This window comes from Salmo salar, chromosome ssa17, assembly GCF_905237065.1.
Source record: "Salmo salar chromosome ssa17, Ssal_v3.1, whole genome shotgun sequence".
In the NCBI taxonomy this organism is placed as follows: Eukaryota; Metazoa; Chordata; class Actinopteri; order Salmoniformes; family Salmonidae; genus Salmo; species Salmo salar.
Window position 1 is genome coordinate 77,135,890 of NC_059458.1, and position 22,500 is coordinate 77,158,389.

Below are 22,500 nucleotides of genomic sequence, written 5' to 3' on the forward strand. Positions count from 1 at the left end.
CTTCTCCATCACCTCATGTTTCAGCATGATAATGCACGGCCCCATGTCACAAGGATCTGTACACAATTCCTGGAAGCTGAAAATGTCCCAGTTCTTCCATGGCCTGCGTACTCACCAGACATGTCACCCATATTGAGCATGTTTGGGATGCTCTGGATCGACGTGTACGACAGCGTGTTCCAGTTCCCGCCAATATCCAGTAACCGCACAGCCATTGAAGAGGAGTGGGACAACATTCCAACAGGCCACAATCAACAGCCTGATCAACTCTATGCGAAGGAGATGTGTCGCGCTGCATGAGGCCAATACATCCTGATATTACCAGGTTCTGACCATTTTAGATGGTGCTGTTCCAGGTAATACATTTAAAAAAGAAGCATTTGTTGCACAAATCCAATGCAAGTCAATGGTACCTGTATTAGCATTTTTATGCTTCATGTCAGAATCGTCCAAAAGTGTATATACTGTTTTTATTTTTTTTATGACTTGGGACAGCACCATCTAGTGGTCAGAACCTGTTAATATTAGGATGTAGGATGGGAACATAACTTGACTAATTTATCTGAACAGGAGGGGGAAAAAAACTAAATTCACTGGGAATGCATTACATAAGATGAAGAAACAATACTCCAAGCCACAGCTCTATACTACTTGACAGACAGAGAACTGATACTCCATTTTTTTTATTGAACCTTTATTTAACTAGGCAAGTCAGTTAAGAACAAATTCTTATTTACAATGACGGCCTAGGAACAGTAGGTTAACTGCCTTGTTCAGGGACAGAACGACAGATTTTTACCTTGTCTGCTCGGGGATTCGATCTTGCAACCTTTCGGTTACTAGTCCAATGCTCTAACCACTAGGCTACCTGCCGCCTATAGTCAATGTTGGGGTGGGATTGGTGTGTGCATTACATAGGACGAAGAAACAATACTCCAAGCCATAGCTACATACTACTTGGGATTGGTGTGCGCGTGGTCTGTGGGTAGCTTTGGAACCACCCATAGGGTGCCATTTGGGATGCAGACTCAGTAGCACATCGTGTGAAGAGCAGGTTGATGTTGCTGTCACAGTAGTTTGATGTTCTTCACCGTTCTTAGTTTGTCAGGTTTAGCAGTGGGCCCAGTACAGGCTGGGATGAGATAGCAGTGGGATCAGTACAGGCTGGGAGGAGATGGCAGCGGGCCCAGTACAGGCTGGGAGGAGATGACAGCGGGCCCAGTACAGGCTGGGAGGAGATGACAGCGGGCCCAGTACATGCTGGGAGGAGATGGCAGCGGGCCCAGTACAGGCTGGGAGGAGATGGCAGCGGGCCCAGTACAGGCTGGGAGGAGATGGCAGCGGGCCCAGTACAGGCTGGGAGGAGATGGCAGCGGGCCCAGTACAGGCTGGGAGGAGATGGCAGCGGGCCCAGTACAGGCTGGGAGGAGATGGCAGCGGGCCCAGTACAGGCTGGGAGGAGATGGCAGCGGGCCCAGTACAGGCTGGGAGGAGGTTGCAGCGGGCCCAGTACAGACTGGGAGGAGATAGCAGCGGGCTCAGTACAGACTAGGAGGAGGTTGCAGCGGGCCCAGTACAGGCTGTTCTGTGAGGATAGGATGAAAGCACTGTGGCAATGCTCAACGTTCGTCTAAATTCTCAATGTGGATTTTAACTTAATTAATGGGGACCAGATCTGAGGATATTAGGCGGAGCGATATATTAATAAATAAAATCTTCATCTGATCTCCAACATCAACAGAGAGAAGTACACCACCCCGATAATGACTAATTCCAATCGTCAAATAACAGCAAATCCGACTTAGCGCAAATGTACACAAGGAATTATTTATGGGCATCAATTAAAATCTTCATTGGCTGCATGCTGCTTTTGCTTACAAATTAAAACAGCCGCTCACTGGTAAGATGAAGGTACATCTCTGAATGATCTCTTTCCTTTCCTCCAACATTCTCTCCTCTCCTCCATCCCTCTTCTCTTCCATCCCTCCTTCGCCCCTCTTCCTCCCTCTCCCCTCTCCTCTTCCTCCCCTCCCCTTTCCTCTCCCCTCTCCTCTCTCCTCTTCCTCTCCTCTCCCTCCCCTCTCCTCTCCCCTCTTCCTACCCTCTCCTCTCCCCTCTTCCTACCCTGTCCTCTCCCCTCCTCCCCTCTCTCCTCCCTTCTCCTCTTCTCCCCTTCCCCCTCTCCTCTCCCCTCTTCCTCCCCTCTCCTCTCCCCTCTTCCTCCACCGTCCTCTCCTCCATCCTCTGCCTCCCCTGTCCTCTCCTCCATCCTCTGCCTCCCCTGTCCTCTCCTCCATCCTCTGCCTTCCCTCTCTCCTCTCCTCCATCCTCTGCCTTCCCTCTCTCCTCTCCTCCATCCTCTGCCTTCCCTCTCTCCTCTCCTCCATCCCTCTCCCCTCTTCCTCCATCCCTCTCCCCTCTTCCTCCATCCTCTTCCTCTCCTCCGTCCCTCTCTCCTCCCCTCTCCTCCGTCCCTCTCTCCTCCCCTCTCCTCCCCTCTCCTCTTCTTCCCCCTCTCCTCTTCTTCCCCCTCCCCTCTCCTCTTCTTCCCCCTCCCCTCTCCTCTTCTTCCCCTCTCCCCTCTCCTCCCCTTCCCCTCTCCTCCCCTTCCCCTCGCCTCTCTCTCCTCCCCTCTCCTCTCTCTCCTCCCCTCTCCTCTTCTTCCCCTCTCCCCTCTCCTCTCCTCCATCCCTCTCCCCTCTCCTCTTCCTCTCTCCTCTTCCTCCCCTTCCTCTCTCCTCTTCCTCTCTCCTCTTCCTCCCCTTCCTCTCCTCTTCCTCTCTCCTCTTCCTCCCCTCTCTCCTCTTCCTCCCCTCTTCCTCCCCTCTCCTCTTCCTCTCCTCTTCCTCCCCTCTCCTCTTCCTCTCCCTTCTTCCTCCCCTCTCTCCTCTTCCTCCTCTTCCTCCCCTCCCCTCCCCTCTCCTCTTCCTCTCCTCTCCCTCCCCTGTCTCCTCTCCCTCCCCTGTCTCCTCCCTCCCCCCCCCCTCTCCTCTTCCTCCCCTCTCTCCTCTTCCTCCCCTCTTCCTCCCCTCTCCTCTTCCCCCTCTTCCTCCCCTCTCCTCTTCCTCTCCCTTCTTCCTCCCCTCTCTCCTCTTCCTCCTCTTCCTCCCCTCCCTCCCCTCTCCTCTTCCTCTCCTCTCCCTCCCCTGTCTCCTCTCCCTCCCCTGTCTCCTCTCCCTCCCTCTCCCCTCTCCCTCTCCTCCATCCCTCTTTCTCTCCTCTCCCTCCCTCTCCCCTCTCCTCTTCCTCTTTCTTCCTCCCTTTTCCTCTCTCCTCTCTCCGCTCCTCCATCCTCTTCCTCCCCTCTCCCTCATTAGCGCTGCTTTTCTAAACTCTTCATCTTTTTATGAGAAAAGTGAAATCTCAGTTTAGTTCGTTATCCTGGTTGTATTGTAAAGGGAATTATTTAGAAATGGCCCCAGACGGATCACATTGTATCTGATTATCAAACTAACGAGTTGAGAGAAGACTCAGGAGGCTTGTTGTTTTAATGCTCCTCTTGTTGTTTTGTTTGTCTTGTTGTCTTGTTGTCTTTCTCTGTGTGGAATCAACAGCGTTGGCTACAATTGTTGTAATTGCCATACTTCAAGAGTTTTCCTCAGCCACTCTGGGTGTGTGTGTGTGTGTGTGTGTGTGTGTGTGTGTGTGTGTGTGTGACCTCACACTGCACTCTTAATATGCTCCCCGTGAACCACCAACCCACCACAAACCACTCAACACAACGCACCTCCTTAAAAACACTCCAACCCTGTCAAAATATGAAGAAGTTAACTTCACGAAGCACCCTTTAACTGCGTACTATTTCAACATAATTGATAAATGAAATAAGTGACGTGTTCAACAACAAAATAATGTAGTGGAAGAGTGTTCTCAGAATGAGTATTGGGTTTATGTTTGTATTATTAATGTGAAGGCTGTGCTGCGTCTGAAATGGTATACCTATGACCCTGGTCATAAGAAGTGTACTATGTAGGGAATATGGTGCCAGCTGGGACGTACCCACAACTGAACTGATCTGAGGCAACAGCACTGTAATTACCAAATTGTTGTTTTTATTAAAAAAGGCAATAAAGCCAAATGTAATGAAGATGATTCAGAAACCATAACAGCCTCTCTCCCAACCCACAGATACATGGCTTTGTTTGGTCTTTTTGGTTTCGTAACGTTGTTATTTGTTGTGAAGATAAGCGTCCCAATTAGGACGGGATTATTTCATCTATCGTAGAGGGGGAAAAAGACGCAGACCGCCTCGAGGCTCGAGCATCGTCGTGTTCATACACTGGGTTACGTCCCAAATGCACTACTTTAGACCAGAGCCCCCCCCCAGTCAAATGTAGTGCACTACGTAGGGATTAGGATGCCGTTCAGGTAGTAGACTGACTGTTGTTGCAACGCTACTTTCAAAACAAGAGGCAGAAGGTTGGGTTTAAAGTTAGACTCCATATGTCTGTTTGTTAGATGTTATTTTGTATGTGATAAGGATGTAAACATCTACTGCACTAATTATTAACTGGGATGTCGCTATTAACTGGGATGTCACTATTAACTGGGATGTCACTATTCACTATTAACTGGGATGTCACTTAACTGGGATGTCACTTAACTGGGATGTCACTTAACTGGGATGTCACTATTAACTGGGATGTCACTATTAACTGGGATGTCACTATTAACTGGGATGTCACTATTAACTGGGATGTCACTATTAACTGGGATGTCACTACGTCACTATTAACTGGGATGTCGCTATTAACTGGGATGTCACTATTAACTGGGATGTCGCTATTAACTGGGATGTCACTACATCACTATTAACTGGGATGTCACTATTAACTGGGATGTCACTATTAACTGGGATGTCACTATTAACTGGGATGTCACTACATCACTATTAACTGGGATGTCACTACATCACTATTAACTGGGATGTCACTATTAACTGGGATGTCACTATTAACTGGGATGTCACTACGTCACTATTAACTGGGATGTCACTACGTCACTATTAACTGGGATGTCACTACATCACTATTAACTGGGATGTCACTATTAACTGGGATGTCGCTATTAACTGGGATGTCACTACGTCACTATTAACTGGGATGTCACTATTAACTGGGATGTCGCTATTAACTGGGATGTCACTACGTCACTATTAACTGGGATGTCACTATTAACTGGGATGTCACTATTAACTGGGATGTCACTATTAACTGGGATGTCACTACATCACTATTAACTGGGATGTCACTACGTCACTATTAACTGGGATGTCACTATTAACTGGGATGTCACTATTAACTGGGATGTCGCTATTAACTGGGATGTCACTATTAACTGGGATGTCACTACGTCACTATTAACTGGGATGTCACTATTAACTGGGATGTCACTACATCACTATTAACTGGGATGTCACTATTAACTGGGATGTCACTACATCACTATTAACTGGGATGTCACTACATCACTATTAACTGGGATGTCGCTATTAACTGGGATGTCACTATTAACTGGGATGTCACTATTAACTGGGATGTCACTACGTCACTATTAACTGGGATGTCACTATTAACTGGGATGTCACTACATCACTATTAACTGGGATGTCACTATTAACTGGGATGTCGCTATTAACTGGGATGTCACTACATCACTATTAACTGGGATGTCACTACATCACTATTAACTGGGATGTCACTATTAACTGGGATGTCACTATTAACTGGGATGTCGCTATTAACTGGGATGTCGCTATTAACTGGGATGTCACTACGTCACTATTAACTGGGATGTCACTACGTCACTATTAACTGGGATGTCACTATTAACTGGGATGTCACTACGTCACTGTTAACTGTGATGTCACTACATCACTATTCACTGGGATGTCACTATTAACTGGGATGTCACTATTAACTGGGATGTCACTACATCACTATTAACTGGGATGTCACTATTAACTGGGATGTCACTACATCACTATTCACTGGGATGTCACTATTAACTGGGATGTCACTATTAACTGGGATGTCGCTATTAACTGGGATGTCACTACGTCACTATTAACTGGGATGTCACTATTCACTGGGATAACACTATTCACTGGGATGTCACTACGTCGCTATAATAGGTTAGATAGATTTACCTTGCATACTGTGTAGTTCAGAGTTCCCCAACTGGCAGCCCGCTGCCCGAATTTGGCCCGCGGGTGAATTTATTTTGGCCCCTAAATGTATTTTTATTGGGACATAAAATACTGTAAAAAAAACCACCAGCAAATCAGTTTTGTTCCAAGGTATTCCCATTTATAATACAGAGATAGATAGATGATCAGAGTTGCCATGCCTATATGGGGAACAGGGGACAGTGCCAGTCAGATTTGTCCTGTTTCTCTGTAATACTACTAGCCACCTATTAGCTAGCCTACATAGGTTCCCAACCTCGTAACTAGCTACCGAGAAGCCATTTCAGGCTATCGATCAAGTTAAAACAGCTAGCATGTCTAACAAGGTTGATAGACCTCAGAAAATCAAGCAATTACTAAATGTACTGAATAAGAGTCACGTTCTTTTCAGTCTTTTACCCAGATTTTAGCAGAGAAGCATATTTAGTTTCTTCCACAGAAAACACCAGTCAGGAGGCTAAAGACAGCACAAGAGGTACGTTATTGAGACCAAAAGCTCAGAAGTTTCAAGTGTCGAATACCAAGGATACAGTCAGCTGAGTACATGCATTAAGAAAGCTCAACGACACATCTTGTACTCTTCCCTTGTAGGCATCACCTCCCCCAGCTATACAGTCTATGATCCCAATGAGTTTCCCTCTGGTTCCCCTGTGGAATGTCCATGGTCCTGTCTCTTTGTTTAGCCAGATGTCAGAATCACACCTCGTCCATGTTCTGTTCTGGGCCTGACCCTGCTCTCTGATCCCAGGCCATTTCCTCTTATCTGATTTAAGGTCATGGTTTATAAATGATCACACAGTTTCATGGTCTAAACTCCATTCATACTCACTGTAATCCTTCACTACACAGGATACAAACAAACTACAGTTTAACTTGAAACGTGTTACATTTTGACAGAATCCGTCACGTAGAATTAGGCATAATGATTACGGCTCTAGATTGCAGGAAACGGCTTTTTCAGGTGAAAAATACAAAATTCTTCAACTTCAGGACCGCCCCCCTGCAAACCGCCCACCAGCCATCCACACGTACCTTGTCTCCCCCCTCCAAACCGCCCACCAGCCATCCACACATACCTTGTCTCCCCCTCCAAACTGCCCACCAGCCATCCACACGTACTTTGTGACCCCCCCTCAGATTTTGGGGGTTTATGATGGCCCTGTATGTGATCATATACAAATGTAAGCAAATGACCCGCGGCTGAATCTAGTTGATTGGCCTGCTTTGTTTCGGGTTCAGTTTCTCACAGAGCTTGTTGGAGAGGAGAGGTGTCCTGTTAAGGTCAGTAAGGAGAGGAGAGGAGAGGTGTCCTGTTAAGGTCAATAAGGAGAGGAGAGGTGTCCTGTTAAGGTCAATGAGGAGAGGAGAGGTGTCCTGTTAAGGTCAATAAGGAGAGGAGAGGTGTCCTGTTAAGGTCAGTGAGGAGAGGAGAGGTGTCCTGTTAAGGTCAGTAAGGAGAGGAGATGTGTCCTGTTAAGGTCAATAAGGAGAGGAGAGGTGTCCTGTTAAGGTCAGTAAGGAGAGGAGAGGTGTCCTGTTAAGGTCAGTAAGGAGAGGAGAGGTGTCCTGTTAAGGCCAGTAAGGAGAGGAGAGGTGTCCTGTTAAGGTCAGTAAGGAGAGGAGAGGTGTCCTGTTAAGGTCAGTAAGGAGAGGAGAGGTGTCCTGTTAAGGTCAGTAAGGAGAGGAGAGGAGAGGTGTCCTGTTAAGGTCAATAAGGAGAGGAGAGGTGTCCTGTTAAGGTCAATAAGGAGAGTGGCTTGTTTAACCAAACGAGACTTCATAAGGAGAGGAGAGGTGTCCTGTCTTTCACACAGTTAGACTGTGACTGCTGAGGGCCCAACCTCTGTGTGTGTGTGTGTGTGTGTGTGTGTGTGTGTGTGTGTGTGTGTGTGTGTGTGTGTGTGTGTGTGTGTGTGTGTGTGTGTGTGTGTGCCCACCAGCCCGCAGCACAGACCAGAAGCACTCTATGTGGCTGGCTACACACCCTTGCAGTTGGCAGATCTAAGCCAATCAGGAGTGTTTTCACGTTTTAATTTGTGCACCCCTGGTCAGCTCTCAACAGGGGGTGATGATGCAATCAAACACAGCTGTGTGTGTGTGAATGAGGCCTTGGACTCAAACAAACCCTTCATCATAAGAGTCACTAGTCACTCTGACTGGATGGAAGCGGTGTGTTGTCTGGTTACATGTAGAGAACATACTACACCATGTGTTGTTGTCTGGTTACATGTAGAGAACATACTACACCATGTGTTGTTGTCTGGTTACATGTAGAGAACATACTGCACCATGTGTTGTTGTCTGGTTACATGTAGAGAACATACTGCACCATGTGTTGTTGTCTGGTTACATGTAGAGAACATACTGCACCATGTGTTGTTGTCTGGTTACATGTAGAGAACATACTGCACCATGTGTTGTTGTCTGGTTACATGTAGAGAACATACTGCACCATGTGTTGTTGTCTGGTTACATGTAGAGAACATACTGCACCATGTGTTGTTGTCTGGTTACATGTAGAGAACATACTACACCATGTGTTGTTGTCTGGTTACATGTAGAGAACATACTACACCATGTGTTGTTGTCTGGTTACATGTAGAGAACATACTACACCATGTGTTGTTGTCTGGTTACATGTAGAGAACATACTACACCATGTGTTGTTGTCTGGTTACATGTAGAGAACATACTACACCATGTGTTGTTGTCTGGTTACATGTAGAGAACATACTACACCATGTGTTGTTGTCTGGTTACATGTAGAGAACATACTACACCATGTGTTGTTGTCTGGTTACATGTAGAGAACATACTACACCATGTGTTGTTGTCTGGTTACATGTAGAGAACATACTACACCATGTGTTGTTGTCTGGATACATGTAGAGAACATACTACACCATGTGTTGTTGTCTGGTTACATGTAGAGAACATACTACACCATGTGTTGTTGTCTGGTTACATGTAGAGAACATACTACACCATGTGTTGTCTGGTTACATGTAGAGAACATACTACACCATGTGTTGTCTGGTTACATATAGAGAACATACTACACATACTGAATAGGTAGACAGACCCAGACAGGGCCAGTGGGTAGACGGACCCAGACAGGGCCAGTGGGTAGACGGACCCAGACAGGGCCAGTGGGTAGACGGACCCAGACAGGGCCAGTGGGTAGACGGACCCAGACAGGGCCAGTGGGTAGACGGACCCAGACAGGGCCAGTGGGTAGACGGACCCAGACAGGCTCAGTGGGTAGACGGACCCAGACAGGGCCAGTGGGTAGACGGACCCAGACAGGGCCAGTGGGTAGACGGACCCAGACAGGGCCAGTGGGTAGACGGACCCAGACAGGGCCAGTGGGTAGACGGACCCAGACAGGCTCAGTGGGTAGACGGACCCAGACAGGATGAATAGGTAAACGGACCCAGACAGGATGAATGTCCTGAATATAAAATGTTATGTTTGGGGGTAAATCCTGTGCAACACATTATTGAGTACCACTCACTCTCCATATTTTTCAAACGTTGTAATCGTTAAGGAATGGGAGTTTTTCATGATTAAAAAAAGAAACAGAATAGACCTAAGCACTGTGAAAACCTTAAACCTGGTTCAGTCTGCTTTCCACCAGACACTGGGAGATGAATTCTCCTTTCAGCAGGACAATAACCATAAAACACAAGGCCAAATCTACACTGGAGTAGAAAACAGTGAATATTCCTGAGTGGTCGAGTTAGTTTTGACTTAAATCTACTTGAAAATCTACGGCAAGACCTGAATATGGTCTAGCAATGATCAACAACAGAGCTTGAAGAATAAAATAAAAACAATTATTGGCAATCCAGGTGTAACTGAATTCAGGTGGAACTTACCCAGAAAGACACAGCTGTAGTCTTTGCCAAAGGTACTTCTACAAAGTATTGACTGAGGAGTGTGAATACTTATGTACTTTAGATTTCTGTATTTCATTTTCAATACATTTGCAACAATATCTAAAAACATGTTTTCACTTTGTCGTCATTGGGTGTTGTGTGTAGATGGGTGGCCATACTATCTATATTGAATTCAGACTATAACACAACACAATGTGGAATAGGTCAAGGGGTATGAATACTTTCTGAAGGCACTGTAGCTACTTAGGGGGTAGTCCGGGGTGTTTCAGTAATCCATTCTGGCACCTAACCCTCATTTGTCTACCCATGATGCTTTAGGGTCGGTGAAGCTGGTCTCTGAGGTATCCCAGCGTATCCAGGACAACGCCCGCAGCCATGACAACCACCTGCAGCTGCGGCGGGTGCAGAAACTGCTGAAGGGGAGAAAGACCAAGGTGATGGCTCCAGGTTGGTTCTGTTTCTGATTACATTCCTCTCTCTCTTACTCTTGCTCTCACTCACTCACACTACCCCTCACTCTCTACCTCTTTAAATTCAATTCAAAGTGCTTTATTGATGTGACTTTACATTCATTAATCTGATTACTGTTATTTATTTAATCAACTAAATTAATTAAACATATTTTAAATGAATCATATAACAACTAATTCATTCGGATTTTTGGGGCACCACGGAAGAGGTTGTTTAAAGAATCACCATCTCCAGAATTAAACTCTAGAAGATATATCTATTTAATCGATAAACAGTCATCTGATTAATCATTTACCTCATATCATCATTCTGAACAGTCATCTGATTAATCATTACCTCATATCATCATTCTGAACAGTCGTAACCTTGGATCTGCAGAAACCCCAGCCTTATGATTCAGTACTACACACATTGGTTTAATTATTTACTAGCTAACTAAATAATAACACAGAATAAACATACACCCTTTACATGAAAGAAAGGTCCCTAGTGGACTGACAAAATATGGCGGCTTGTACACATTGACATGGAGAGGGGGGGGGAGAGAGAGAAAGACACTTACTGTTGAAACGTTTCAGAACTATTCTCACATGAATCATATAGTAGCTAGCCAGCCGTGTTGATGGTTCTCATTGGTGATGAGCATAGTAGGATAGTCTCACTTAGATTCGCTTTTTCTAGATATTTGACTCAAGACAGCTAATCAGCTGTACCAATGATTGTCTTAGAGGGGAGTTTGGTTTCCCCCTCGTGTCGGTATTCAGGATTCGGACCACTTTGGACATAAGCTGCAGCTCGCCGTCTTTGTGGTCTAAAGGAAGGTGAGTTTATTTCTGCACCTCGTGTTGAGGTTCAAAGTTCCAACCATTTCAAACGTGTAGCTCCCGACTCACGTTTCCTGGTCTGAATGTTGATTTCTCTCCCAAGCCTTTATGCACTCTGGGGAAACGGAGTCAGTTCCATCAGTCTGACACACTCTCTGACCTCACTCGGGCGTGACTACTAACTTTGAACAGTTTATAGGAGATGGATTCTCTTATACCTCCTAACATCACATTCATATCTTAACAAAAATACTTTAAGCATTTTTTTTCATATTTCATATGCAACGTTAAGGATGGAGACTTCATACCTGTAGTGTAAATATTTTTCAAGTTGTAGTTTTCCACTTTATAAAGTTTTTAATGACATCACAAAATAAAAACCAATATGATGTTAGTTTTCTATAGATCATCTCTCTCCCCACGTTCTTATGTTAGAAATATTGTTCCAGTATTCCATTTTTGAATGTGTTAAAGTTTCGAAGGGGAAAAAGTCTTAACACAGATGATTCCTTGGTAGATTTTACTGGAGGGGAAAAGTCCTCCTCTGTAATTTACAACAGGTTGTGAGCTGTCAAACCGGCCCAGTTCCCTCCTCCCCTTTTCTGTGGGTGAGAGAAGGTCTGGTTATTTGTAAACCCTTGCCAAGCTGATTTGACCCATTCTTCTAAACGGCACAGGACAGTCATGACATTGGCATGGGAAACATATGTTAACATTGCCAAACCAAAGTGAAATAGATAATAAACAAAAGTAACAAAAACAATAAAACATGTACAGTAAATATTACACTCACAAAAGTTCCAAAAGAATAAAGACATTTCAAATGTCATTGTTTATTTACAGTGTTGTAACGATGTGCAAACAGTTAAATAAATAAACATAAATATAGGTTGTATTTACAATGGTGTTTGTTCTTCACTGGTTGCCCTTTTCTTGTGGCAACAGATCACATATCTTACTGCTGTGTTTGCACACTGGTATTTCACCCAGTAGATATTTACATTTTACATTTAAGTCATTTAGCAGACGCTCTTATCCAGAGCGACTTACATGGGAGTTTATAAAAATGTGATTGTTTTCTAATTATTTGTGGGTCTGTGTAATCTAATGGAAATATGTGTCTCTCTGGTCATACATTTGTCAGGAGGTTAGGAAGTGCAGCTCATTTTCCACCTCAGTTGTGGGCAGTGTGCACAGCCTCCCTCCTCCCTCCAGCCCCCATCAATCTCTACTTCCTCACTCCATACATCTCTCCTGCATCCACCTCTCCAGCCCCCACCCATCTCTACGCCCCCACCCATTTTGGCGGCCTTTCTCAATAGCAAGGCTATGCTCACTGAATCTGTACATAGTGTCTCTAATATTGGTCATGCATTTGGGCAGGAGGTTAAGAAGTGCAGCTCAGTTTCCACCTCATTTTGTTGGCAGTGTGCAGATAGCCTGTCTTCTCTTGAGAGCCAGGTCTGCCTACGGCGGTCTTTCTCAATAGCAAGGCTATGCTCACTGAGTCTGTACATAATCAAAGATTTCCTTAATTTTGGGTAATTCACAGTGGTCAGGTAATCTGCCACTGTGTACTCTCTGTTTAGGGCCAAATAGCATTCTAGTTTGTTCAGTTTACACATTGGAAATAATTCTATTTTTTGTTTTCTCATGGTTTGGTTGGGTCTAATTGTGTTGCTGTCCTGGGGCTCTGTTTGTGTTTGTAAAAATACAGTGCCATGCAAAAGTATTCATCCCCCTTGCCGTTTTTTTCTTACTTTGTTGCATTACAACCTGTAATTTAAATGGATTTCATCTAATGGACAAACACAAAATAGTCTAAATTGGTAAAGTGAAATGAAAAAAATAACTTGTTTAAATTATTATTTTTTTAACGGAAAAGTGGTGCGTGCATATGTATTCACCTCCTTTGCTATGAAACCCCTAAATAAGATCTGGTGCAACCAATTACCTTCAGAAGTCACATAATTAATTAGATTGCACACAGGTGGACTTGATTTAAGTGTCACATGATCTCAGTATATATACACCTGTTCTGAATGGCCCCAGAGTCTACAACACCACTAAGCAAGGGACACCACCAAGCAAGCTGCACCATGAAGACCAAAGAGCGCTCCAAACAGGTCAGGGACAAAGTTGTGGAGAAGTACAGATCAGGGTTGGGTTATATAAAAAAATATCAGAAACTTTGAACATCCCACGGAGCACCATTTGATCCATTATTAAAAAAATGGAAAGAATATGGCACCACAGCTAACCTGCCAAGAGAGGGCCGCCCACCAAAACTCAGGGACCAGGCAAGGAGGGAATTAATCAGAGAGGCAACAAAGAGACCAAAGATAACCCTGAAGGAGCTGCAAAGCTCCACAGCGGAGATTGAAGTATCTGTCCATAGGACCACTTTAAAAGTACACTCCACAGAGCTGGGCTTTACGGACGAGTGGCCAGAAAAATGCCTTTGTTTAAAGAAATTCTAAAGCAAACACCTTTTGGTGTTCGTACAAAAGGCATGTGGGAGACTCCCCAAACATATGGAAGACGGTACTCTGGTCAGATGAGTCTAAAATGTAGCTTTTTGGGCATCAAGGAAAATGCTATGTCTGGCACAAACCCAACACCCCTCATCACCCCGAGAATACCATCTCCACAGTGAAGCATGGTGGTGGCAGCATCATGCTGTGGGGATGTTTTTCATCGGCAGGGACTGGGAAACTGGTCAGAATTGAAGGGAATGATGGATGGCGCTAAATACAGAGGAATTATTGAGGGAAACCTGTTTCAGTCTTCCAGAGATTTGAGACTGGGACGGAGGTTCACCTTCCAGCAGGACAATGACCTTAAGCATACTGCTAAAGCAACACTCGAGTGGTTTAAGGGGAAACATCTAAATGTCTTGGAATGGCCTAGTTAAAGCCCAGACCTCAATCCAATTGAGAATCAGTGGTATGACTTAAAGATTGCTGTACGCAAGCAGAACCCATCCAACTTGTGGAGCTGTAGCAGTTTTGCCTTGAAGAATGGGCAAAAATCTCAGTGTCTAGATGTGCCAAGCTTATAGAGACATACCCCAAGAGACTTGCAGCTGTAATTGCTGCAAAAGGTGGCTCTACAAAGTATTGACTTTGGGGGGGTCAATAGTTATGCACGCTCAAGTTTTCTGTTTTTTTGTCATGTTTGATTCACAATAAAAAAACAAAAACATTTTTCATCTTCAAAGTGGTAGGCATGTTGTGTAAATCAAATGATACAACCCCCCCAAAAAAAAAATCTATTTTAATTACAGGTTGTAAGGCAACAAAAGAGGAAGAATGCCAAGAGGGTTGAATACTTTTGCAAGCCACTGTAGCCCCAGGATCAGCTTGCTTAGGGGACTCTTCTCCAGGTTCATCTCTCTGTAGGTGATGGCTTTGTTATGGAAGGTTTGGGAATCACTTCCTTTTAGGTGGTTGCAGAATTTAACGGCTCTTTTCTGGATTTTGATAATTAGCGGGTATCGGCCTAATTCTGCTCTGCATGAATTATTTGGTGTTTTACGTTGTACACAGAGGATATTTTGTCAGATTTCTGCATGCAGAGTCTCAATTTGATATTTGTCCCATTTTGTGAATTATTGGTTGGTGAGTGGACCCCAGACCTCACAACCATAAAGGGAAATGGGTTCTATAACTGATTAAAGTATTTTTAGCCAGATCCTAATTGGTATGTTGAATTTTATGTTCCTTTTGATGGCATAGAAGGCCCTTCTTGCCTTGTCTCTCAGCTCGTTCACAGCTTTGTGGAAGTTACCTGTGGCGCTGATGTTTAGGCTGAGGTATGTATAGTTTTTGTGTGCTGTAGGGCAACGATGTCTAGATGGAATTTGTATTTGTGGTCCTGGCGACTGTACCTTTTTTGGATCACCATTGTTTTGGTCTTACTGAGATTCACTGTCAGGGCCCAGGTCTGGCAGAAGCTGTGCAGAAGATCTAGGTGCTGCTGTAGGTCCTCCTTGGTTGGGGACGGAAGCACCAGATCATCAGCAAACAGTAGACATTTGACTTCAGATTCTAGTAGGGTGAGGCCGGGTGCTGCAGACTGTTCTAGTGCCCTCACCAATTTGTTGATATATATGTTGAAGAGGGTGATGCTCAAACTGCATCCCTGTCTCACCCCACGGCCCTGTGGGAAGACGTTAATTCCTATTTTAACCGCACACTTGTTTGTGTACCTGTCTCTTTCTCTACTGTTCTCTCTTTACCTCTCTCCTCTCTCACTCTACTTCTCTGCCTTTCTCCTGTCTCTCACTCTACCTTTCTGCCTCTCTCCTCTCTCTCTCTCTACTTCTCTGCCTTTCTCCTGTCTCTCACTCTACCTTTCTGCCTCTCTCCTCTCTCTCTCACTCTACTTCTCTACAGCTCTCTTTATCTCTCTCTCTCACTCTCTCTCTCTCTCTCTCTCTCTCTCGCTGTGGGCACTTGGTGAGAAGAGGGCTAGTTTAATAGGGAGAGGAGATGTATCACTTAAATCAATACAACATTTGTGATTTTGTATGGATATTTTAATCAGATCTCAACATGCTAATTGGACCCAATATCAGATCTGGTCTTGGCCCTAATTGGTCGGGAGCGAGTGGGCCTTCCCTTTCTCCTGGATTCTCTCTTTTTCATTCCCCCTTATGTATTTCTCTTTTTACTTGTGGAGTGGTGTCCCTCTTCTCCTTCTCCTCCTCTACCCCCGTCCTCCCCTTTTCTCCTGTCCTCCCCTCTCCCCTCCTCCTCTCCCCTCCTGTCCTCACCTCTCCTCCTCCTCTCTCTCCCTCTCCTCCTCCTCCTCTCCCCTCCTGTCCTCACCTCTCTCCTCCTCTCTCCCCTCCTGTCCTCACCTCTCCCCTCCTGTCCTCTCCTCTCCCCTCCTGTCCTCACCTCTCCTCCTCCTCTCTCTCCCTCTCCTCCTCCTCCTCTCCCCTCCTGTCTTCACCTCTCTCCTCCTCTCTCCCCTCCTGTCCTCACCTCTCCCCTCCTCCTCTCCCCTCCTGTCCTCACCTCTCCTCCTCCTCTCTCTCCCTCTCCTCCTCCTCCTCTCCCCTCCTGTCTTCACCTCTCTCCTCCTCTCTCCCCTCCTGTCCTCACCTCTCCCCTCCTGTCCTCACCTCTCCCCTCATCTCCCCCCTCATCTCCCCTCCTGTCCTCACCTCTCTCCTCCTGTCCTCTAGCTGTCTTCCCCTCTCTCTTCCTGTCCTTCCCTCTCTCCTCCTCCTGTCCTCCCCTCTCTCCTTCTCTCCTCATCTGCTCCACCCTCTCCTCCTCCTCCTCCTCTCCCCTCCTGTCCTCTCCTCCTCCTCTCTCCTCTCCTCCCGAGGGAGTGGTCCACGTGTAGAAGGAACAACAGAGAGATGTCCTCCTCGTGCCTCGATCACCCCGCCTGTCTCCCCACGGACCAATTACAGACTCATCTAGTGGACTGGCACATGAAAAGGAAGCTGTGTGTACACACACACACACACACACACACACACACACACACACACACACACACACACACACACACGTATGTGTCTATGGACACTTCTGTGTGTGTGTGTGTGTGTGCGCTTAGCACAAAAGGGGTTCAAGGGGTTCCATAAGCATGGCTGTGAATAGCTAGTGAGCAGCAGGTCTCATCTCTCTGTTCGTGTGGAGGAGGTTTTCATCTCATCCGTAATTCTCAGGCCCCTTTCAACTCTCCACTGAGCCTCTCTCCTCTCTTTCAGCCAATCAGGTCTGAATCCTCCTGACTAACATCAAGACAAGCACCAGTCTGTCTCAGCCCCTCCCTCACAGTCCCGCCACCCCAGCCCTCAAAGCCTCTCCTTCTTCCCCAGCACTTCTACTGTGGCTAAAAGAAAAACTAGATGCTTCTCTAGTGATGTGTCCCAAATGACACCCTTTCTCCTACATAGTGTTTAACCAGAGGTGAGGTGGTAGCCAGGCAGAGAGAGAGAGAGAGATGGAGTCCCTGGGTCATATTGACTACTCCATCAGATGAGGAGGTAGCCAGGCAGAGAGAGAGAGATGGAGTCCCTGGATCATATTGACTACTCCATCAGATGAGGAGGTAGCCAGGCAGAGAGAGAGAGAGAGATGGAGTCCCTGGGTCATATTGAGTACTCCATCAGATGAGGAGGTAGCCAGGCAGAGAGAGAGAGAGATGGAGTCCCTGGATCATATTGAGTACTCCATCAGATGAGGAGGTAGCCAGGCAGAGAGAGAGAGAGATGGAGTCCCTGGGTCATATTGAGTACTCCATCAGATGAGGAGGTAGCCAGGCAGAGAGAGAGAGAGAGATGGAGTCCCTGGATCATATTGACTACTCCATCAGATGAGGAGGTAGCCAGGCAGAGAGAGATGGAGTCCCTGGATCATATTGACTACTCCATCAGATGAGGAGGTAGCCAGGCAGAGAGAGAGATGGAGTCCCTGGGTCATATTGAGTACTCCATCAGATGAGGAGGTAGCCAGGCAGAGAGAGAGATGGAGTCCCTGGATCATATTGAGTACTCCATCAGATGAGGAGGTAGCCAGGCAGAGAGAGAGAGATGGAGTCCCTGGGTCATATTGAGTACTCCATCAGATGAGGAGGTAGCCAGGCAGAGAGAGAGTGATGGAGTCCCTGGGTCATATTGAGTACTCCATCAGATGAGGAGGTAGCCAGGCAGAGAGAGAGAGAGAGATGGAGCCCCTGGATCATATTGAGTAGCCCAGCAAAAGATAAGGAGGCTGATTGTGAGATAATAAGAAGAGAGGAATCAATGAGACATCGATACCACAGACAGTCTGGCTGGACGGAGTTATCCTGGGAGGCTGGAGGGGGGGGTTGTAGAGAAGGTGGGGGCTAGAGAGGTGGATGCTGGAGAGATGGAGGGAGGGAGGCTGGAGAGATGGAGGGAGGGAGGGAGGGAGGCTGGAGAGATGGAAGGAGGAAGGCTGGAGAGATGGAGGGAGTTGGGAGGCTGGAGGGAGGTGAGAGGGAGGGAGGGAGGGAGGCTGGAGAGATGGAGGGAGGTGAGAGGGAGGGAGGGAGGCTGGAGAGATGGATGAATGGAGGCTAATTTGGTGGGAAATCTGCCTGGAGCTCTGTCCTCTCCTAAGGCCTGGTCCGGCTCAGAGAGGGTAGGAGAGTGAAGGAGAGCATGCTTTAGAGAGAGATGGAAAGGGGGGGGAGAGAGAGATGGAAAGGGGGGGAGACAGAGAGGGGGGAGACAGATGGAAAGGGAGGGAGGGGAGACAGAGAGGGAAAGAGTGGGAGACAGAGAGGGGAGAGAGAGAGATGGAAAGGAGGGGAGACAGAGAGGGGGGAGACAGAGGGAAAGGGTGGGAGAGAACAGTGAATGAGAGAATAGAGAAGAGTGATGATGACATGGATAACATGTCCTCGTTGGCTCTTAAAACGCCCAACCACAGCCCTAACCGAAGGTATTGACCCCATTTAACCTCCTGGGAAATCCAGTCCTTTTGACTGACCTGGAACAACTCGGGAGCGATCCCGTCCCTAACCTGAAACAACTCAGGAGCGATCCCGTCCCTAACCTGTAACAACTCAGGATCGATCCCGTCCCTAACCTGAAACAACTCAGGAGCGATCCCGTACCTAACCTGGAACAACTCAGGATCGATCCCGTCCCTAACCTGAAACAACTCAGGATCGATCCCGTCCCTAACCTGAAACGATCCCGTCCCTAACCTGAAACAACTCAGGAACCATCCCGTCCCTAACCTGAAACAACTCAGGAACGATCCCGTACCTAACCTGAAACAACTCAGGAACGATCCCGTCCCTAACCTGAAACGATCCCGTCCCTAACCTGAAACAACTCAGGATCGATCCCGTACCTAACCTGAAACGATCCCGTCCCTAACCTGAAACAACTCAGGAACGATCCCGTCCCTAACCTGAAACAACTCAGGATCGATCCCGTCCCTAACCTGAAACAACTCAGGAACGATCCCGTCCCTAACCTGAAACAACTCAGGATCGATCCCGTCCCTAACCTGAAACAACTCAGGAACGATCCCGTCCCTAACCTGAAACAACTCAGGATCGATCCCGTCCCTAACCTGAAACAACTCAGGAACGATCCCGTCCCTAACCTGAAACGATCCCGTCCCTAACCTGAAACAACTCAGGATCGATCCCGTCCCTAACCTGAAACAACTCAGGATCGATCCCGTACCTAACCTGAAACAACTCAGGATCGAGCACTAAGGTTCATCCAATCATTCATGACATGACAGTGTTCTGGAACAAAGTCCACTTCAAATGAATCTCCCCCCGTACCATGTCACCCCAGTCCAGTGTCCCGTCCCTTCCTCTCACCCTGGTCCTTTGTTGTTCAACCTTCTTCACCTGGGCCTTCCTACACACACACACACACACACACACACACACACACACACACACACACACACACACACACACACACACACACACACACACAGGACCATCCTCCCTACACACACACACAGGGCCATCCTCCCCACACACACACACACACACAGGGCCATCCTCCCTACACACACACACACACACACAGGACCATCCTCCCTACACACACACACACACAGGGCCATCCTTTACCCCTGATGCCAGCCGACTGACCGACAGGTCTTTGTAGTAGAGAATTGGTAAGTCTTTGACAGCGGAGGTTGAAAGGAGAGAACATGGAGAGGGGAGCTCACAGTTCCTGCTCTTTGAACCCACGGCTGGCTGGAGGCTCAAAGGGCTGTTGATGGTTCTGTACTCGGTACTGCACAGACAAGGGCCCGGATGGCTGGAGGTGTGTGTGTGTTGTGTGGGTCAGGGTCAATTCCATTTGAAATTCCAGTAAATTCTGGAAGTACACTGAAATTCACATTTAAATCTCTTCAATGCTCGTCAATAACAAAAATGATGAATTGGAATTCGGAAATGGTTTACTTTCTGAATTGACTGGAATTTAACTTGAGTTGACCCTAACCATGGTGTTCCCCAGCCACTTCAATCTAAGAACACAGCATTTCAACCCCTATCTGCCTGCCTGGCTGCCTACCTGCCTGCCTGTCTGTCTGCCTGCCTGTTCTCTGTGTAATTATGAGGTTGGGCGGTCTGAGTTGAACTTTTGGCCACCTGTTTTGAAGTGAAGAGACCCATTTAAATAGACATGACACCATCCAGTTAAACAAGTCTTATTACAGCCAGTCCCATCTCCACACCTGGCAGAATAACCCCGTGTTAAACAAGTCTTATTACAGCCAGTCCCATCTCCACACCTGGCAGAATAACCCCATGTTAAACAAGTCTTATTACAGCCAGTCCCATCTCCTCACCTGGCAGAATAACCCCATGTTAAACAAGTCTTATTACAGCCAGTCCCATCTCCACACCTGGCAGAATAACCCCGTGTTAAACAAGTCTTATTACAGCCAGTCCCATCTCCACACCTGGCAGAATAACCCCGTGTTAAACAAGTCTTATTACAGCCAGTCCCATCTCCACACCTGGCAGAATAACCCCGTGTTAAACAAGTCTTATTACAGCCAGTCCCATCTCCTCACCTGGCAGAATAACCCCATCGTTAAACAAGTCTTATTACAGCTAGTCCCATCTCCACACCTGACAGAATAACCCCGTGTTAAACAAGTCTTATTACAGCCAGTCCCATCTCCACACCTGGCAGAATAACCCCGTGTTAAACAAGTCTTATTACAGCCAGTCCCATCTCCACACCTGGCAGAATAACCCCGTGTTAAACAAGTCTTATTACAGCCAGTCCCATCTCCACACCTGGCAGAATAACCCCGTGTTAAACAAGTCTTATTACAGCCAGTCCCATCTCCACACCTGGCAGAACAACCCCGTGTTAAACAAGTCTTATTACAGCCAGTCCCATCTCCACACCTGGCAGAATAACCCCGTGTTAAAGAAGTCTTATTACAGCCAGTCCCATCTCTTCCCCGTGTTAAACAAGTCTTATTACAGCCAGTCCCATCTCCTCACCTGACAGAATAACCCCGTGTTAAACAAGTCTTATTACAGCCAGTCCCATCTCCACACCTGACAGAATAACCCCGTGTTAAACAAGTCTTATTACAGCCAGTCCCATCTCCTCACCTGACAGAACAACCCCGTGTTAAACAAGTCTTATTACAGCCAGTCCCATCTCCACACCTGACAGAATAACCCCGTGTTAAACAAGTCTTATTACAGCCAGTCCCATCTCTTCCCCGTGTTAAACAAGTCTTATTACAGCCAGTCCATCTCCACACCTGACAGAATAACCCCGTGTTAAACAAGTCTTATTACAGCCAGTCCCATCTCTTCCCCGTGTTAAACAAGTCTTATTACAGCCAGTCCCATCTCCACACCTGACAGAATAACCCCGTGTTAAACAAGTCTTATTACAGCCAGTCCATCTCTTCCCCGTGTTAAACAAGTCTTATTACAGCCAGTCCCATCTCCTCACCTGACAGAATAACCCCGTGTTAAACAAGTCTTATTACAGCCAGTCCATCTCTTCCCCGTGTTAAACAAGTCTTATTACAGCCAGTCCATCTCCACACCTGACAGAATAACCCCGTGTTAAACAAGTCTTATTACAGCCAGTCCATCTCCACACCTGACAGAATAACCCCGTGTTAAACAAGTCTTAACAGCCAGTCCATCTCTTCCCCGTGTTAAACAAGTGTTATTACAGCCAGTCCATCTCCACACCTGACAGAATAACGTGTTGTCACTTTTTTAATGTTTCCCCGTGTTAGACCATATTTTAAACCGCGTGGTATTTGACCTGCGCTTTGACCTCTTAAATAATCCCAGTCTGTAGCTGAAGCCCTCTCTCCTCATCACAGCCTACCAGGGCAAGAATGGCATTCGATCCATAAAAACGAATTGGCTAATACATGAAATGTCAACATCTCATGTATTAGCCATCCTACGGCTGCCAATCAACAGAGATGATGACATTCTCTCTGTGGGTCTGGGTAATCTGAGGGAAATATGTGTCTCTAATGTTGGCCATACATTAGAGCAGGAGGTTAGGAAGTGCAGCTGAGAGGCCTCCCGGGCGGCGCAGTGGTCTAAGGCATCGCAGTGCTAGCTGTGCCACCAGAGATTCTGGGTTCGG

The 22,500-nt window shown here is 46.7% G+C and overlaps 1 pseudogene; it reads left to right on the plus strand.

Moving 5' to 3' along the window:
* LOC123728277 (rho guanine nucleotide exchange factor 39-like) overlaps positions 1-22,500 on the plus strand; it is a 117,060-nt pseudogene that overhangs the window by 62,960 nt on the left and 31,600 nt on the right.